At 41.8% G+C, this 12,974-nt stretch overlaps 1 long non-coding RNA gene across 2 annotated transcripts in view; it reads left to right on the forward strand.

Annotated features, from left to right (window-relative positions):
- Positions 1 to 2,080: 2,080 nt before the first annotated feature.
- Positions 2,081 to 12,974, forward strand: part of LOC103786948 (uncharacterized) — a 65,912-nt gene continuing 55,018 nt past the window's right edge. For both annotated transcript variants that reach the window (XR_004671304.3, XR_008625280.2), the window contains exon 1: positions 2,081 to 3,101. This is a non-coding gene — a long non-coding RNA (uncharacterized LOC103786948). The remainder of the gene's footprint in view (positions 3,102 to 12,974) is intronic.

The raw sequence follows: 12,974 nt of genomic DNA on the forward strand, positions 1-12,974 counted from the left end.
TGCACCCAGCCGTATGTTTTCCTTTTTAAGAGACTTCCATAGAGTTTTTCTAAATGGTTGCACCATTTTGCATCCTCACTGGCAGTGTATGAGAGTTCTAGTTGCTCCACATCCTTGCCAACATTTTGCATTGTCGATTTTAAGAAAAGTGTAAATTCATGCAAATTGATGGTTCAAATGTATATAATTATGTATATTACAAATAATACTGGAGAATTTTTGTTTTTTAGTGACAAGAAGTTTTTGAATTTCCCCTTCCTTTTCTTTTCTTGTGTTATGTTAAATCGAACACTTAGGAAAGTAAATTTGAATTCTTAAAGTCATAAGGACCTTTTAACCTATTATAGCTGTGGTTAACAAAATACACCACTTTTAGTATCCTGGCAGGGAAAACTTTATTTCTTAAATATCTAAATTACAACTAGAGAGAAAAAAGAAAAGGAAAAAAAATGATTAAAAGTTGTATAGAGGAGGCGGCTTAGGTTGGAATGCGGTAATTTCCACCATAGTCCTAATTATGTATGATTGTGTTGCTGCTCTCAAACCATAGCACTGCTTATAGGTTTCACAGGCTGGCACCAAGTTGAGCCACACCACTCTTGCTAACCTCTATGATGCTTTCTCCAATTTTTCATTCTCCACTGTTACTTACTCTGGGCATTTTAAGAGAGGCTTCTAGAAGACTGAGGGTCCTGAGAAGTTGGCAGTGGCTGTGACCAATTCTCCAGCTTGCCTGGAGGCCTCGTTGTTGCCTATGACTGCCTGTCCTGTGAAGTTATCAGCAAACAAAGCAGCTGGCATGGGGTGCAGGGGGAAGGCCTGGGGGAGAAGGAAGGCAAGGTTGGGGTGGTCACTGAAGCACCATGGCTCTAGCAAGGACACGGGGAAGTTTGGAGTTCAGCTCCAGCTGGACTTTAAGAATGTATGGGGCTCCATTGTAAGGTGAATGAATGTGAAGAGTGCAGAGAGAAGGAGATGCAAGGAAGAGAGTGAGAAAAAAAAAGGAGGAAAAACTTTATGACCAAAGAAAAGAGTTTTTTTCTAATACGAAAATGATATACAGCAGTTTCCTTTTCTTTTTTTTTTGGTTTTAAGGAGCGAAAATTTATTAGGCAAGAAAGAAGGAAGAAAGGAAGAAGAAAACGGCTCCTTCATACAGAGACAGAGGGAGGGGGGGATTTGAACAGAGAAAACCCCCAGTTTCCCCTTTTTGTAGTAAGAATAAAACACATTCACTGATAACCTCTGCATACTACTGCAATCGCATTTTTGGAGGTGGAGTCCCAGCACCGTCGGAATGATCCGTGGCATCTGGATGTGTCAGCCCGTCAGTGCGTCCTCACCTAAAGCACAGCATGTGTGGGGTGACAACTGTGTGAAGGGGAGAGTGAGCCCCGGGGTTAGACCAGGAGCCTGCCTCTGAGGCTTCCTGACCTCGACTTCCCTGGGCCTGTTTCCTTATCTGTCATGCTGCGGTGATAACGCCCTCATCACAGGGCTTCTGTGAAGATCAGAATGAGACAATGCGAGAGTCTTTTTGTTCATAACACATATTTTCACATTTGTCAGTTTGTTCATGAGAGTTCGGTTCTGAACAATGTCTCTTTATCATCTATCTTCAAGAGCGTAGTGGGAATACAGGATTAGAAAAAAAATTTTGTTTTGGGTATCTTTTCCTTCTGTTGTTTTGACTATCAGCAGCCCTGATACTTGTAGACAGGCAGTGCTTGAAGGAGAAAGATCTTGGCTCACAAAAGTTTAATCCTTTCCGTTTAATGACTGTAGCTTAGCATATTTTAGTTATCGAGATTTTGGATTTCATACTATCTGGCCTCACAGAATTGCACCAAACCTGTCCTGACCCCTGATACTCTCCACAATTTTTTTGCCAGTAAACCCTGTAATGAGTTTTGTTACCAGGATGCCTGATGTTTCCATGCCTACGAGTCCTGTTTTCCAAACTGGCTGTTCTCAGGCTGGCAAGAGTGAGCTGATTTCACTCCAGAAACATTTTAAACTTCCTGAAAGATTAAGTGGCTATGAGCACTCCCACAGGGCCTCTGCAGTGTTCTTTGTTAGGGTCAAGGTTCGTGCTTTCTTTACCAGTTTGATGATTTTTCTGTAATTCTCTATCTGAGAGGTGATGTCTATGTGAAGGTATTCTGTAGCTGCCAATCTAAAGGCCCATTTTCCTACTGTCTCTCCTTCCTTCTAACGCTTCGATCTCCAGACACTTTGTCAGTGATTCTGGCTTCCAGAACGCCTACCTGTTCTAGGGGAACATGTAATCTGTGAACAGCCTTGGACAAGCTTCCCATGGCGTTTGACACTCAAGGCTAAAAATAGCAAGATGAGGCCTGAAGCATTCTCCAAGGAAATGAAATCGAATCACGTAACTGGATTATTCTTGGTTATCTTGCAGATATCCGCGTGACCAGACGTCTACAAATGGTGGTGAGATCATTTCTCGTCGCCTCTTAATCTGTTGGCAGCTGACTTCTGAAAACGTCTTCAGAGTTTTTTCTTTTTTCCCCAAACCAAGGGCAGCCAGCAATTTTGAAACTTTGCATATTGGATTGTCATTGTGACTTCCACAAGTAATTTTGCAAAGTTCATTTTTCTTTCTTTCCTCATTTCAGGCTTTCTTTTTTTTGGAGGGGGTGGGGGTGGTTTTACTTTTTCACAGTGGTTGCTAAGAAAGAATCTTCTGTTTATAGGCTCCTAACAAATAGTGACAGCTGAAAGACAAATATGGTGCTGTGTTTGCAGGACGATGGAAGGGGGCCAGCAACCCGCAGCCTCCAGGCACACACACTCACAAGGAGGCCTTTGAGAGTGCTGCCTGGCATTGTGCGTCCACAGATTGCTTGAAATCATTAAAAAAGGCGTTTGCCTCATACTTTCAATGACAACTTATTTCCAGAGGTCCACCAGCATTGTACAAATCGATAGGATTGTCAAGTTTTTTGTTTTTTGTTTTTGGATCTCAAAGCTTTTGCTTAACAGGGGCCGAAACACAGAAAGATTTGAATCTACTTTCACAACAGCATTCTTTGACCTTTGGGTCAGACGCTGGAGTGTCCTAAACCAAGAAGCCAGGGGTAGGTTCATTCGTGTTCACCTTTCTTTGTTTGGGAGAATTTCCTCCATTCTAGTGTGGTCCTAAAGCAGGATGGTGGCGAATGGGCTGCAGTTTAGAAAAACATTATGCAAAGAAAAGAGAAAGTGATTGTGTCTTTCTATCTAAGGCCAGCATATAAATGGGTATTTGGGTTCTTCGTTTCATAGTTTCGGTCTGAAGGAAATGGTTACCTGGGGTAACACAGAAGACCCTGGAATTATAACTACTGAAAAGGAGGCCTAGTGGAGGTGGGCTGAGCATGTCACCCTCGGCCCAGGATCACAACCCAAGGTCAGAACAGCAGTGGGTGATGCCGTGCTGATGACGAGGATGACACACAGACAGCCCAGTGGGCTCCAGGCACTCTTATAAGCACCCTTTATGCACATATCAGTACTCAACACAGCACCGGCGGGTAGGCATTGCTACGAATCCGATTTACAAGGAAACGGATGGCAGAAATACCTTGTCCAAAATACACTGTACATGGCAAAGCTGTGGTTTGAATCCAGGCCGTTTGGGTCAGACCTGGTGCTTAAAGCTCAGCACTACGCTTCCTGTCTTGGGATCCCAGTGCTTCTCAAAGCCTGAGATTTTGTTCTCTATTTCTTTCTTTTTCTTTTTTTTTTTGTTGAGATGGAGTCTGGCTCTTTCACCCGAGCTTGAGTACAGTGGTGCGGTCTCGGCTCACTGCAACCTCCGCCTCCCAGGTTCAAGCAATTCTCCGGCCTCAGCCTCCCAAGTAGCTGGGATTACAGGCATGCATCACCACACCCGGCTAATTTTTGTATTTTTAGTAGAGATAGGATTTTGCCATGTTGGCCAGTCTCATCTTGAACTCCTGACTTCAGGTGATCCACTTGCCTTGGCCTCCCCGAAGTGCTAGGATTACAGTCATGAGCCATTGGGCCTGGCCTTGTTCTCTGTTTATCATCAGCACCTCTACTTCTGGGGAGACTGCCTGAAAAGGGTTTTTCACTAACTTAGTAGGAGAGAATGCCTTTCCTGCCTCTTCTTTTCTCCTAACCCTTCTCTGAAAAATGTCTTTGTGTGTAGAATCCCGGAATGACTGGAGGAAACACATGGAACTTTGATGTGAAAAGGACATTAAAAGATTTAGTGTCAATTTTTTCAACACAACACACAGCACAAAATCTGAACTTCCCAATTCATTGTCACCATTCTGAATTTTCTTTTTCATCCCAGAAGTGTTGGATTGGTCATTTGGTTTGGGTTCTATGTCAGAAACCATTTGCAGACAAATGGCAAGGCAGGGCTCAGACAGTCCTCAGAGGGGACATTTGTGAGATTTTGATTCTGCTGGAAAGCTGAGATATGCATTTGTCTGTAGGAAACTGATGAAGCAGGGTTGTCATTGCCTTCAAAATGAAATTCATACATGGGCTTGGCCGGGCTCCTCCTTTCCTTCTTATACTCCAACAGGTGATTTTGCAAATGTGACTCTGTCTGTAATTCCTTCCTGCTCTTCTTCCCCTAGAAAATTCTAGTATAAATTTTCTCTTTTCCCAACTCAGAGATACTTTATATTCTCATTCAAAAACGAACTGGAAGAGTAAAATACTAGGAAAAACATAAAAGTTCCTACAAACAAGAGACTACCCTGCACTGTTTGAGGCTGAGTGGAGATGTACTGTTCATCTTATACTCACCTCTGTCATATGATTATTTTATAAAATGCACATGGTGTTACTTTAAAATAGAAATCTAGTTAATTAGAACACAACTTCAACTAATTTTAATATTTATTGAGCATAACATGTACATGGCAAGGATCTGAGGGTGGCCTTGGGAAGCCCCCACCTGGGCAGTGGGGGAGAGGTGGGATTGATAACGTAGGAGAGATGAGATGCATGCAGGGGCTGGAATAGAAGCCAACAAATGCTCCGTGTAGCAGCAAGATGATCTTCTTACCAGAGCACAGAGGAAGCAGTAGGAGGAAGCGGTGGACACATTGGCGAAGAGTTCAATATTTCAGCTGAATTTTGAAGGATTCATTCACTTCTATGCTGGTGGCCATGACAGGTGCAGAGCATACGGTGGGGGAAAAAGGCCCAGGCCCACCCCCAGAGCAGACACAGAGCTGCTGAGGGGACCATGAGCTGGCTGAGGCCTGAGCTGGCAAGAGGAGACTGCCGTGGGCAGTGATCTTTATGGCTAGAGGCACAGTTGAGCTCGGGTGTTGGCAGCAGGAGGAGCTGTCGTTCGCCAAGAGTCCAGTCGAGACCAGTCGTCCTTGAGGGGCACTGACCCAGAGACCGGGGTCGTCGGGCCACACCCTGCAGGGGCCAGCATAGAAGGCAGCCCACACTCCCACCACTGCCAGGAGGACTCCGCGGGTTTCCTCTATCCCCAGACCATCTTGGGAAGGAAGAAGGGAGGGGAGAAATCGCCTGCTGGCGAGTGTACTTGGAGCTTGATGAGTGTTTACCAAAATTAAATTGTCTTAAACTGGAAAAATCTGAGATAATATTGATCACTGAATTTGAGGGAAAGTAAAATTTTACTGCCACCATGCAGCAGGGAGTTCACAGGGACAATTGAGTGGGTTACATAGTGTATGATTCTATCTGTATGAAATATCTAAAGCAGGCAAATCCGCAGAGACAGAAAGTTGATTAGTGGTTGCCAGGGGATGGGTGAAGGAGGAGGGGAGTAACTGCTAATGGGTACAGGGCTTTTTTTTTTGTGATAAAAATGTTTTAGAATTAGATAATGGTGATGGCTGCACAACTTTGCAAATATACTAAAAACCACTCAGTTGTACACGTCATAGGGCTGTGGCCTGTGAATTATATCTCAGTTAAAAAACGCAAAAAGATAGATTGGTTAAACAAAATAAGGAAGCTACCATTTTTTTTCACACATTTGAGTAGCAGTATGAGTAAAGTCTCATACTGCTAGCTGATAATCATTAATCATTAATGATAATCATTAATAAAACATTGATTTTCCAACTATCTGAATCTGATACCATGTTGGGTAATAGCTATTTCTAACTTCATTTCTACTAAAATAATAAACTTCAGACAGAACTCAACTGGTAATCAGAATTCAACTCGACTAGCACTGGAAGCAAAAAAGTACTTAGACAACTATGGAAATACAAAGCCATGCACAAAGTGTACGAACCCAACGTGAGACGACACACGTCAATCAGGTGCTTTCAGTGAAGTCAGTACTTTGCCTTTTTATTTCTTTCATGCTTTGAAGATAAGAAATGAAAAACTATATTTTGTAACTCAGAGTGCTTGTTACAAACACACACATCGTACTTCTTACTGCCATTAAAGTTTGTACTCAGTACAAATTTTTGAATTTTGAAAATTTTCTTTCTTTCCTTTCAGGTCTATTAATATTGTTATAACAGTAAACTTGTAAGTGGAAAATATATTACTGTTATTCTGTTTTAAGAGCAAGACTAAATGCGAGCCATTTCTTTTACTGTTTCTATCATTCCTGCAGTTGGCCTGGCTGGAAGCCTTGTAGTCACCACCGACTCTACCACTTCCTTCAATCCGTAAAGCCAACCAGTGGCCAAGTCTTGCTTATTTTATTTTTGTAACGTCTGTCACGTGTATTCCCGCTCCTGCTGCCCTGATCTGGTCGATCACTTCCGCCCACCGGGACTAGGATCACCGCTGGCTCTCGGCTTCCATCTTGCTCCTCTGAAATCCCCCAGAATCACCTTCCGAAAGCTTCCTGGTGCCCAGGTCACCTCCCGCATGCTCTCCCACTGCATTTCACTCGACTAAACCACTGTTTCCTTCTGTACCAAAGTTTATTTTCTTTACAGAGCTATGTCATTTCCCACATTTCTTTCTTTTCATAACTCTATCTTGTTTTTGTCAACTAGAGAGTTTACGATTTTAAAATCCTTTTTAGAAGAATCACCCTTTTTTTGAAGCTTCTTGAACATTTACTGTTCATTTTCCCTGTAGAGCGGGTTATCTCTGTTAGCCGCCTGAAATCTTTTCCGGAACAAGATGGCATTTGGTGTCTTGATTATTGATCTTGGTGTCGTGTAAGTTTCATGCCCAGTGCAGGAAGCTGGGGTGCATCAGAACTGCTGCTCTCTGAAGCAACTTGAGTACTTAGAGAAATGTCATATATTACAAATAAAAATCAGGCATTTTAATTCTTATCTCTATATTTTTTTTCTATATTTTGCACTGGTTTCTTTTAATTCTCTTCTTTGTTTCAGTATCCTCCAAGTCTTCGTTCAAAGCCTTCTCCCTTTCCTGATGTCTCTCTGTTTTAATTAGGTATATATTTAGGCTGCCTCTTTTTCTTAAGTAATTTTATAATGAAGACAAGCTCTTAAGATAATTTTATTTTGCTTTTTTTTTTTTTTTTTTTTAGAGACAGTGTCTTGCTCTGTCGTTCAGGCTGGAGGACAGTGGTGTAATCATAGCTCGCTGTAACCTCAACTCCTGGGCTCAAGCACCTCAGCCTCCTGTCAGCTGGGACTACAGACACGTGCCACCTGCCTAATTTTTTATTTTTATTTTTTTGTAGGAGATGGGGCCTCGACATGTTGCCCAGACTGGTCTCGAACTCCTAGGCTCAAAGGATCCTACTGCCTCTGCCTCCCAAAGACGTGGGATTACAGGCATGAGCCACCCGCCTCTTTATTTTGCTTTTATGAGTCAAAAACATTTGTCTCTTCTCCCTTAGCATTCATCTAAGTATATATTTTATAGGAGAAAGGCCAAGGGGAAGATCAGGGTGATGTTCAATATTAATATACTGTGCTTCAGAAAAGGAATGACATAAGCTATTGTCCTGAGAAATAATCTCTAGAACCCTCTATCAAATTAATCACTGAGCATAAGGGGCTCTATTCAGAGATGTGTTTTTATAAAGCCAAGGAGACCCTGCATACCTGGCTGGAGAGGGAGGAAGGGATTGAGGACAGAGTGGAAGTAAGGAAAGGCCTGGCCAGCTTCTTGTCCTGGGGATGGCAGGAAGATGGAAAAGGAGAGGAAGGGCACACAGTAAGTTTCCCTTTGACTTCCTGTCTGGAGGCTGTGCTTCAAGGTGAGTTACTCCAAGAGCAGTCTGCACTTCAGGCACATCACAGCGAGCTGGGCAGCCGGGGTGGTCAGGCAGAAAGAGGGCTCTGGGGCTCAGCATTCCGGGGTGCTCTAGACCTTTACAGGATAGGGATGCAGCGTTGAGAAGCCAAGGATCCACAGCGTGCACAGAGTGGTGAGGGGAGCTGACCGCACAGCAGAGCCTGGATGCAAGGCTGGGCCAGAGGCTGGAGGAAGGGCATGGCAGATATTCCAGAGTCTGTAGCCTGCGGGAGCTGACTGGCTGAGTCAGCAGGAAGTGATAATCCTGCCCAGACCCAAAGAGATCAGATTACCAGTGACACCAGCCTCAGGTTTCAGCTTTGAAGGCCAGGAAACACCCAGGGAACAGGGACACAGCCCTGGAGACCAGAAGAGGTAGAGGACGTCATGCCCAACAGCCCAGGTTTTCCCACCACCATAAGATGTTAACTGCTCCCACTCACCGGGGAACTATCTTGGGAAGGAAGCGGAGGAGGGGAGACTATTCGGAGAGACCAAGCATTTTTATCCTGATGAGTGATTTTTTCCTAATAGACTGCTGCCATCTTTGGAACGGATTGCACTAAAAAGGATTAGACATTTGGTTAATTTTATCTCTCTCTATAAATTTCAGTTATATATAATATATATACACACCTATGCTATATATTTATATTTATCATATATAGAAGAAATTGCATACTTTAGACTGATATGTGTGTAAATTATTTAACTTCACTACAAGATTTTTGTTATATTAAAAGAAATACATCTTAGTTGTAAAATGTTTGAAAAATAAAAGTATCCATAAATCACTGAAGATATGACCATAGTCAACATTTTTGTGAATAATTTTTACATCTTATTCCGGTGTATATGGATTTATTAAGTAGAACCTTAAGAAATTTCTGAGATTGTACTGTTTCTGACTTATAAAATTAGAGATTTCATAGAGTCAACCTAATACATCTGGTCTAGGGGCACACACACATACACACATGTACACATACATGTACATCTATGTTCTAGGTGCATATGTATAGCTGTAAAAATAGATATTCTTCCCTTCAAAAATGAGATTATACTGTTTTATAACTTTTTTTTAAAATTTAGCAATGTGTTGTGAACATCTTTATACATCATTAAATATTTTTCCAGGAGGCCCTTTTTAAGTGATTACATGGTATTTCACAGCAAAAAGTGCCACAATGCGTTTATTAGATAAATATATCTAAATACCTATTGTTAGATATTTAGATTTCTAATAATTATTTGATGTCATGAATAACATGGTAATACATAAACTTACAGCTAAATATTTGAACACATTGAGAATTTTTTTTAGAATAAATATATAGAAATGACATTGCTAGAACAATGGATACAGAGTATTTTGAAGTTTTTTTTTAACTTTTATTTTCGGTTAATGGGTACATGTTCAGGTTTGTTATATAGGTAAACTGAGTGTCTTGGGGGTTTGGTGTACAGATTATTTTGTCACACAGGTGATAAGCATACACCGTAGGTAGTTTCTTGTATTTTAAAGTTGATTTATCAATTTACATTCTCTTAACACTATACTGAGACGAATCTTCAATTGGCTGCCAACTTGCTAGGTGAAAAACTGTAACTGATTTTACTTTTGGTTCCTGGGATTGAATAATTATTCCTGTACTTAATAGTTCTATGTTTTCGTTTTCTTTATCTTTATCTTTGTCTTTTTTTTTTTTTTTAATGATCTCTTCATGGCGTTTGTTTTGTACTGAGCTCCATATTGAACCTGCCTATATGTGCTGAGCTCCATATTGAACCTGCCTATATGGGAAGCTGAGCTCACAGTCTGGCCCCTCATCACGATCTCTCAGGCAGATTTCTAGCCTCAAAACCTTCTGTTTCTTTGAAATCCATATTCAATTTGTCATTCAGTCTGCTGCTATTTTTACTGAACTATTATTTCATGGACAGTTGAGAAATGGAAAGATCTTGATGATTAGTTGATTTTCTTCATTTCACCAACAAGGATATTGACGTCGGGCCATGCTAGTAACTTTCTCAGGGTCACGGGTCATATGAGGGTCTAGTGCTGGAATCTGGGCTCCTGGTCTGGTTGTGTATCCGTCACCTCTCGTCCTGGGAGGGTTCCTCAGGCCTGGTCTCTGTCAGGGAGCCATCCAAATAAATGCTGGCTGGTCGTGCTTTACCCAAGTTTTCTGCTCTGTTGCTTTTCTATTTCTGGCTTCTGTGTGTGATTTTTTTTTTTTTTTTTTTAGATGGAGTCTTGCTCTTTCGCCAGGCTGGAGTGCAGTGGCACCATCTGGGCTCACTGCAACCTCCGACTCGCTGGTTCAAGTAATTTTCCTGCCTCAGCTTCCCAAGTAGCTGGGATTACAAGCAGGTGCCACCATGCCCAGCTAATTTTTGTATTTTTAGTGGAGATGGGGTTTCATCATGTTGGCCAGGATGGTCTTGATCTCCTGACCTCGTGATCTGCCCGCCTTGGCCTCCCAAAGTGCTGGGATTACAGGCGTGAGCCACCGCGCCCGGCCCTAACTGTGTTTTTATGTCACTTCCTTCTTAAAAACTGATGAGCTTACTTCCTTCTTAAAAACTGATGAACGATTCTAGTATTTGTTTTATATAATATCTGCTTTAGAAATCTCTCATTGATTTTAAACATATTTATAAATGCCACATTCTGACTGTCTTCATCAAACATCTAGCTGAGAAAACTCGGCAATGCAGCCAAGAGGACCTAACACAGGTATTCACATGCTTGGTGCCAGTGAGGATCAGCTTAAAGGGGACTTCCGAAGGCCAAAAGGCCAGGGAACTAGCCTTTTAGAGCCAACCACATGCTGGACTGTTGGTATATTTTATCTTATTTACTCCTCAGATAAATATTATGTGATATTCTTTTATTACATCGTTTCACAAGCTGACCAAAGTCACGAGTACAGGCCTACTTCCTTAGGAACCTAACTGAGTCTGAGTTTGGAAAATACGCTTTTCATACCATTTACAGGAGCCGCGTTGGCAAAGCAAGGCATTCACTCTCTGATCCTTTTTCTTTTTGTAAACTCTGACTGCCAGAACAATCTTCAAATAACATGTCATTATCAGCAGCCAAAAAGGAAGCTTGGACCCTTTTGAATTTGAAGTTTGCACAGCAGTCCTTGTTATTGCTTTCCATCTTTTCTCACTGGGAAAAAATGGCTCCCGAAATAAGAATGTTCTTCGTGACCCCATTTAGAAAATTGGTCATCTCGTCTGTGCATCACCAGTGTCGAGAACTGTGCTGTGGTTTTTAATACAGCTGTCTAGCAATTTATCTTTGATAGTGAAGGAAATACCATGGCCATTAATCCATGAACAGATGTCTGCTAAGCTTTTTGTCATATCATCTGACAGCTGACCAAAGCCATAAGTGTGTGTGTGGAAGGATGTCGGGTGGGTGGGAGGCCTGGGCAGCACTCAGCTCTCAGAGTTCATAAACATTTTGAGATTTCTCCATTAGCAGGGAGAAGGAGACAAAGAGTGAGGGAGAGAGAGGGAAAAAAATATTTTAGAGACCTCATTATAAATACTTGGAACAAATAATATCAGTGTTTTTCCTAGGGAACAGGCCAAAGATAGACTTACTAGTTTTAACTCATTTCTGTCTGCCAGCCACCAAATTTCTTTGCTGAAGGGTTAGGGTGGAAAATGCCGGTAATTCTAAGGGGAAGCCTGTGCTATCAGCAACTCTGACAAGCTAACAACTGGTTAGTTTGTATAGGAGCAGCCTCTGAGGGGGACATTCTTATTGAAAAAGTGAGCAAGTCTCATGCTCCCGGTCTGGTCTATGGTACCTATCAGGTTCAGAATATCTTGATGCTTGTGTGTGACTTCTTTTGTTTTAAATGAAACACACTGTATTAAGATAGAGTCACCAAGATGAGCCCAGAGGAATTATCAAAGTCATATCTTGCCGTGTCAACAGCTTTGTGTCCCAGCCCCCAGAGGGCTTTAGTTGAGATGTTGGTGGCATTCAGTCAGGAATTGTCAAGTCTGAGCGCTTTGAATGCCAAGCTTGGGCGGAATTTTGATCTTGATATCCTGTTCCTTGTATCAAAGCTCTTCTGTTAAGAAAAAAAGTGGCCCTGGTTCAAATATGGGCTAATGTCACTGAGGAGGGGCAGAAAAAAGTGTTACTGGTTGGCATTGCATTATAGACCTAATAAGATTAATATTTATAATCCGACAATCTAATTTTCAGACCCATTTCACTTGGTTTGATTAAAGAATTGTCAGGGAATCATTAGAAAACGTATACCAGTTCCTTGTATTTTGTCCAAGGAGACTTTTCTGGGATGAGTATTATCTATAAATTCTTGTGCTTATATTTCATCATGGCCTTAACTATACTTGCACTCTGGTGAAGAACACTGATATCTCATAATTATCTAATTAATAACTTCTGATATTCTTAACATTTTTTTCTTTTTAAAGACAGGATCTTACTACGTTGCTCAGGCTGGTCTCAAACTCATCAGTCCAAGAGATCCTTCTACCTCAGCCTTTGGAGTAGCTGGGACTGCAGGCACCACCACCACACTTGGCTTCATTTTCCTTTAACATTTTAACATACAACATATCTGAGTATTTACTTACTGAGTGGCAAACACTGTTGACTGAATGTTTCAATGTCTCCTCTGTCCCTTGTGGAAGGAAAACTCGCAGGCTGCTGACAGTTCCTTTGAAGCCTCAGTGTGCATTTGAGATGGTTTCTTAAAGCCAAT

This window comes from Pan paniscus, chromosome 3, assembly GCF_029289425.2.
Source record: "Pan paniscus chromosome 3, NHGRI_mPanPan1-v2.0_pri, whole genome shotgun sequence".
NCBI lineage: Eukaryota > Metazoa > Chordata > Mammalia > Primates > Hominidae > Pan > Pan paniscus.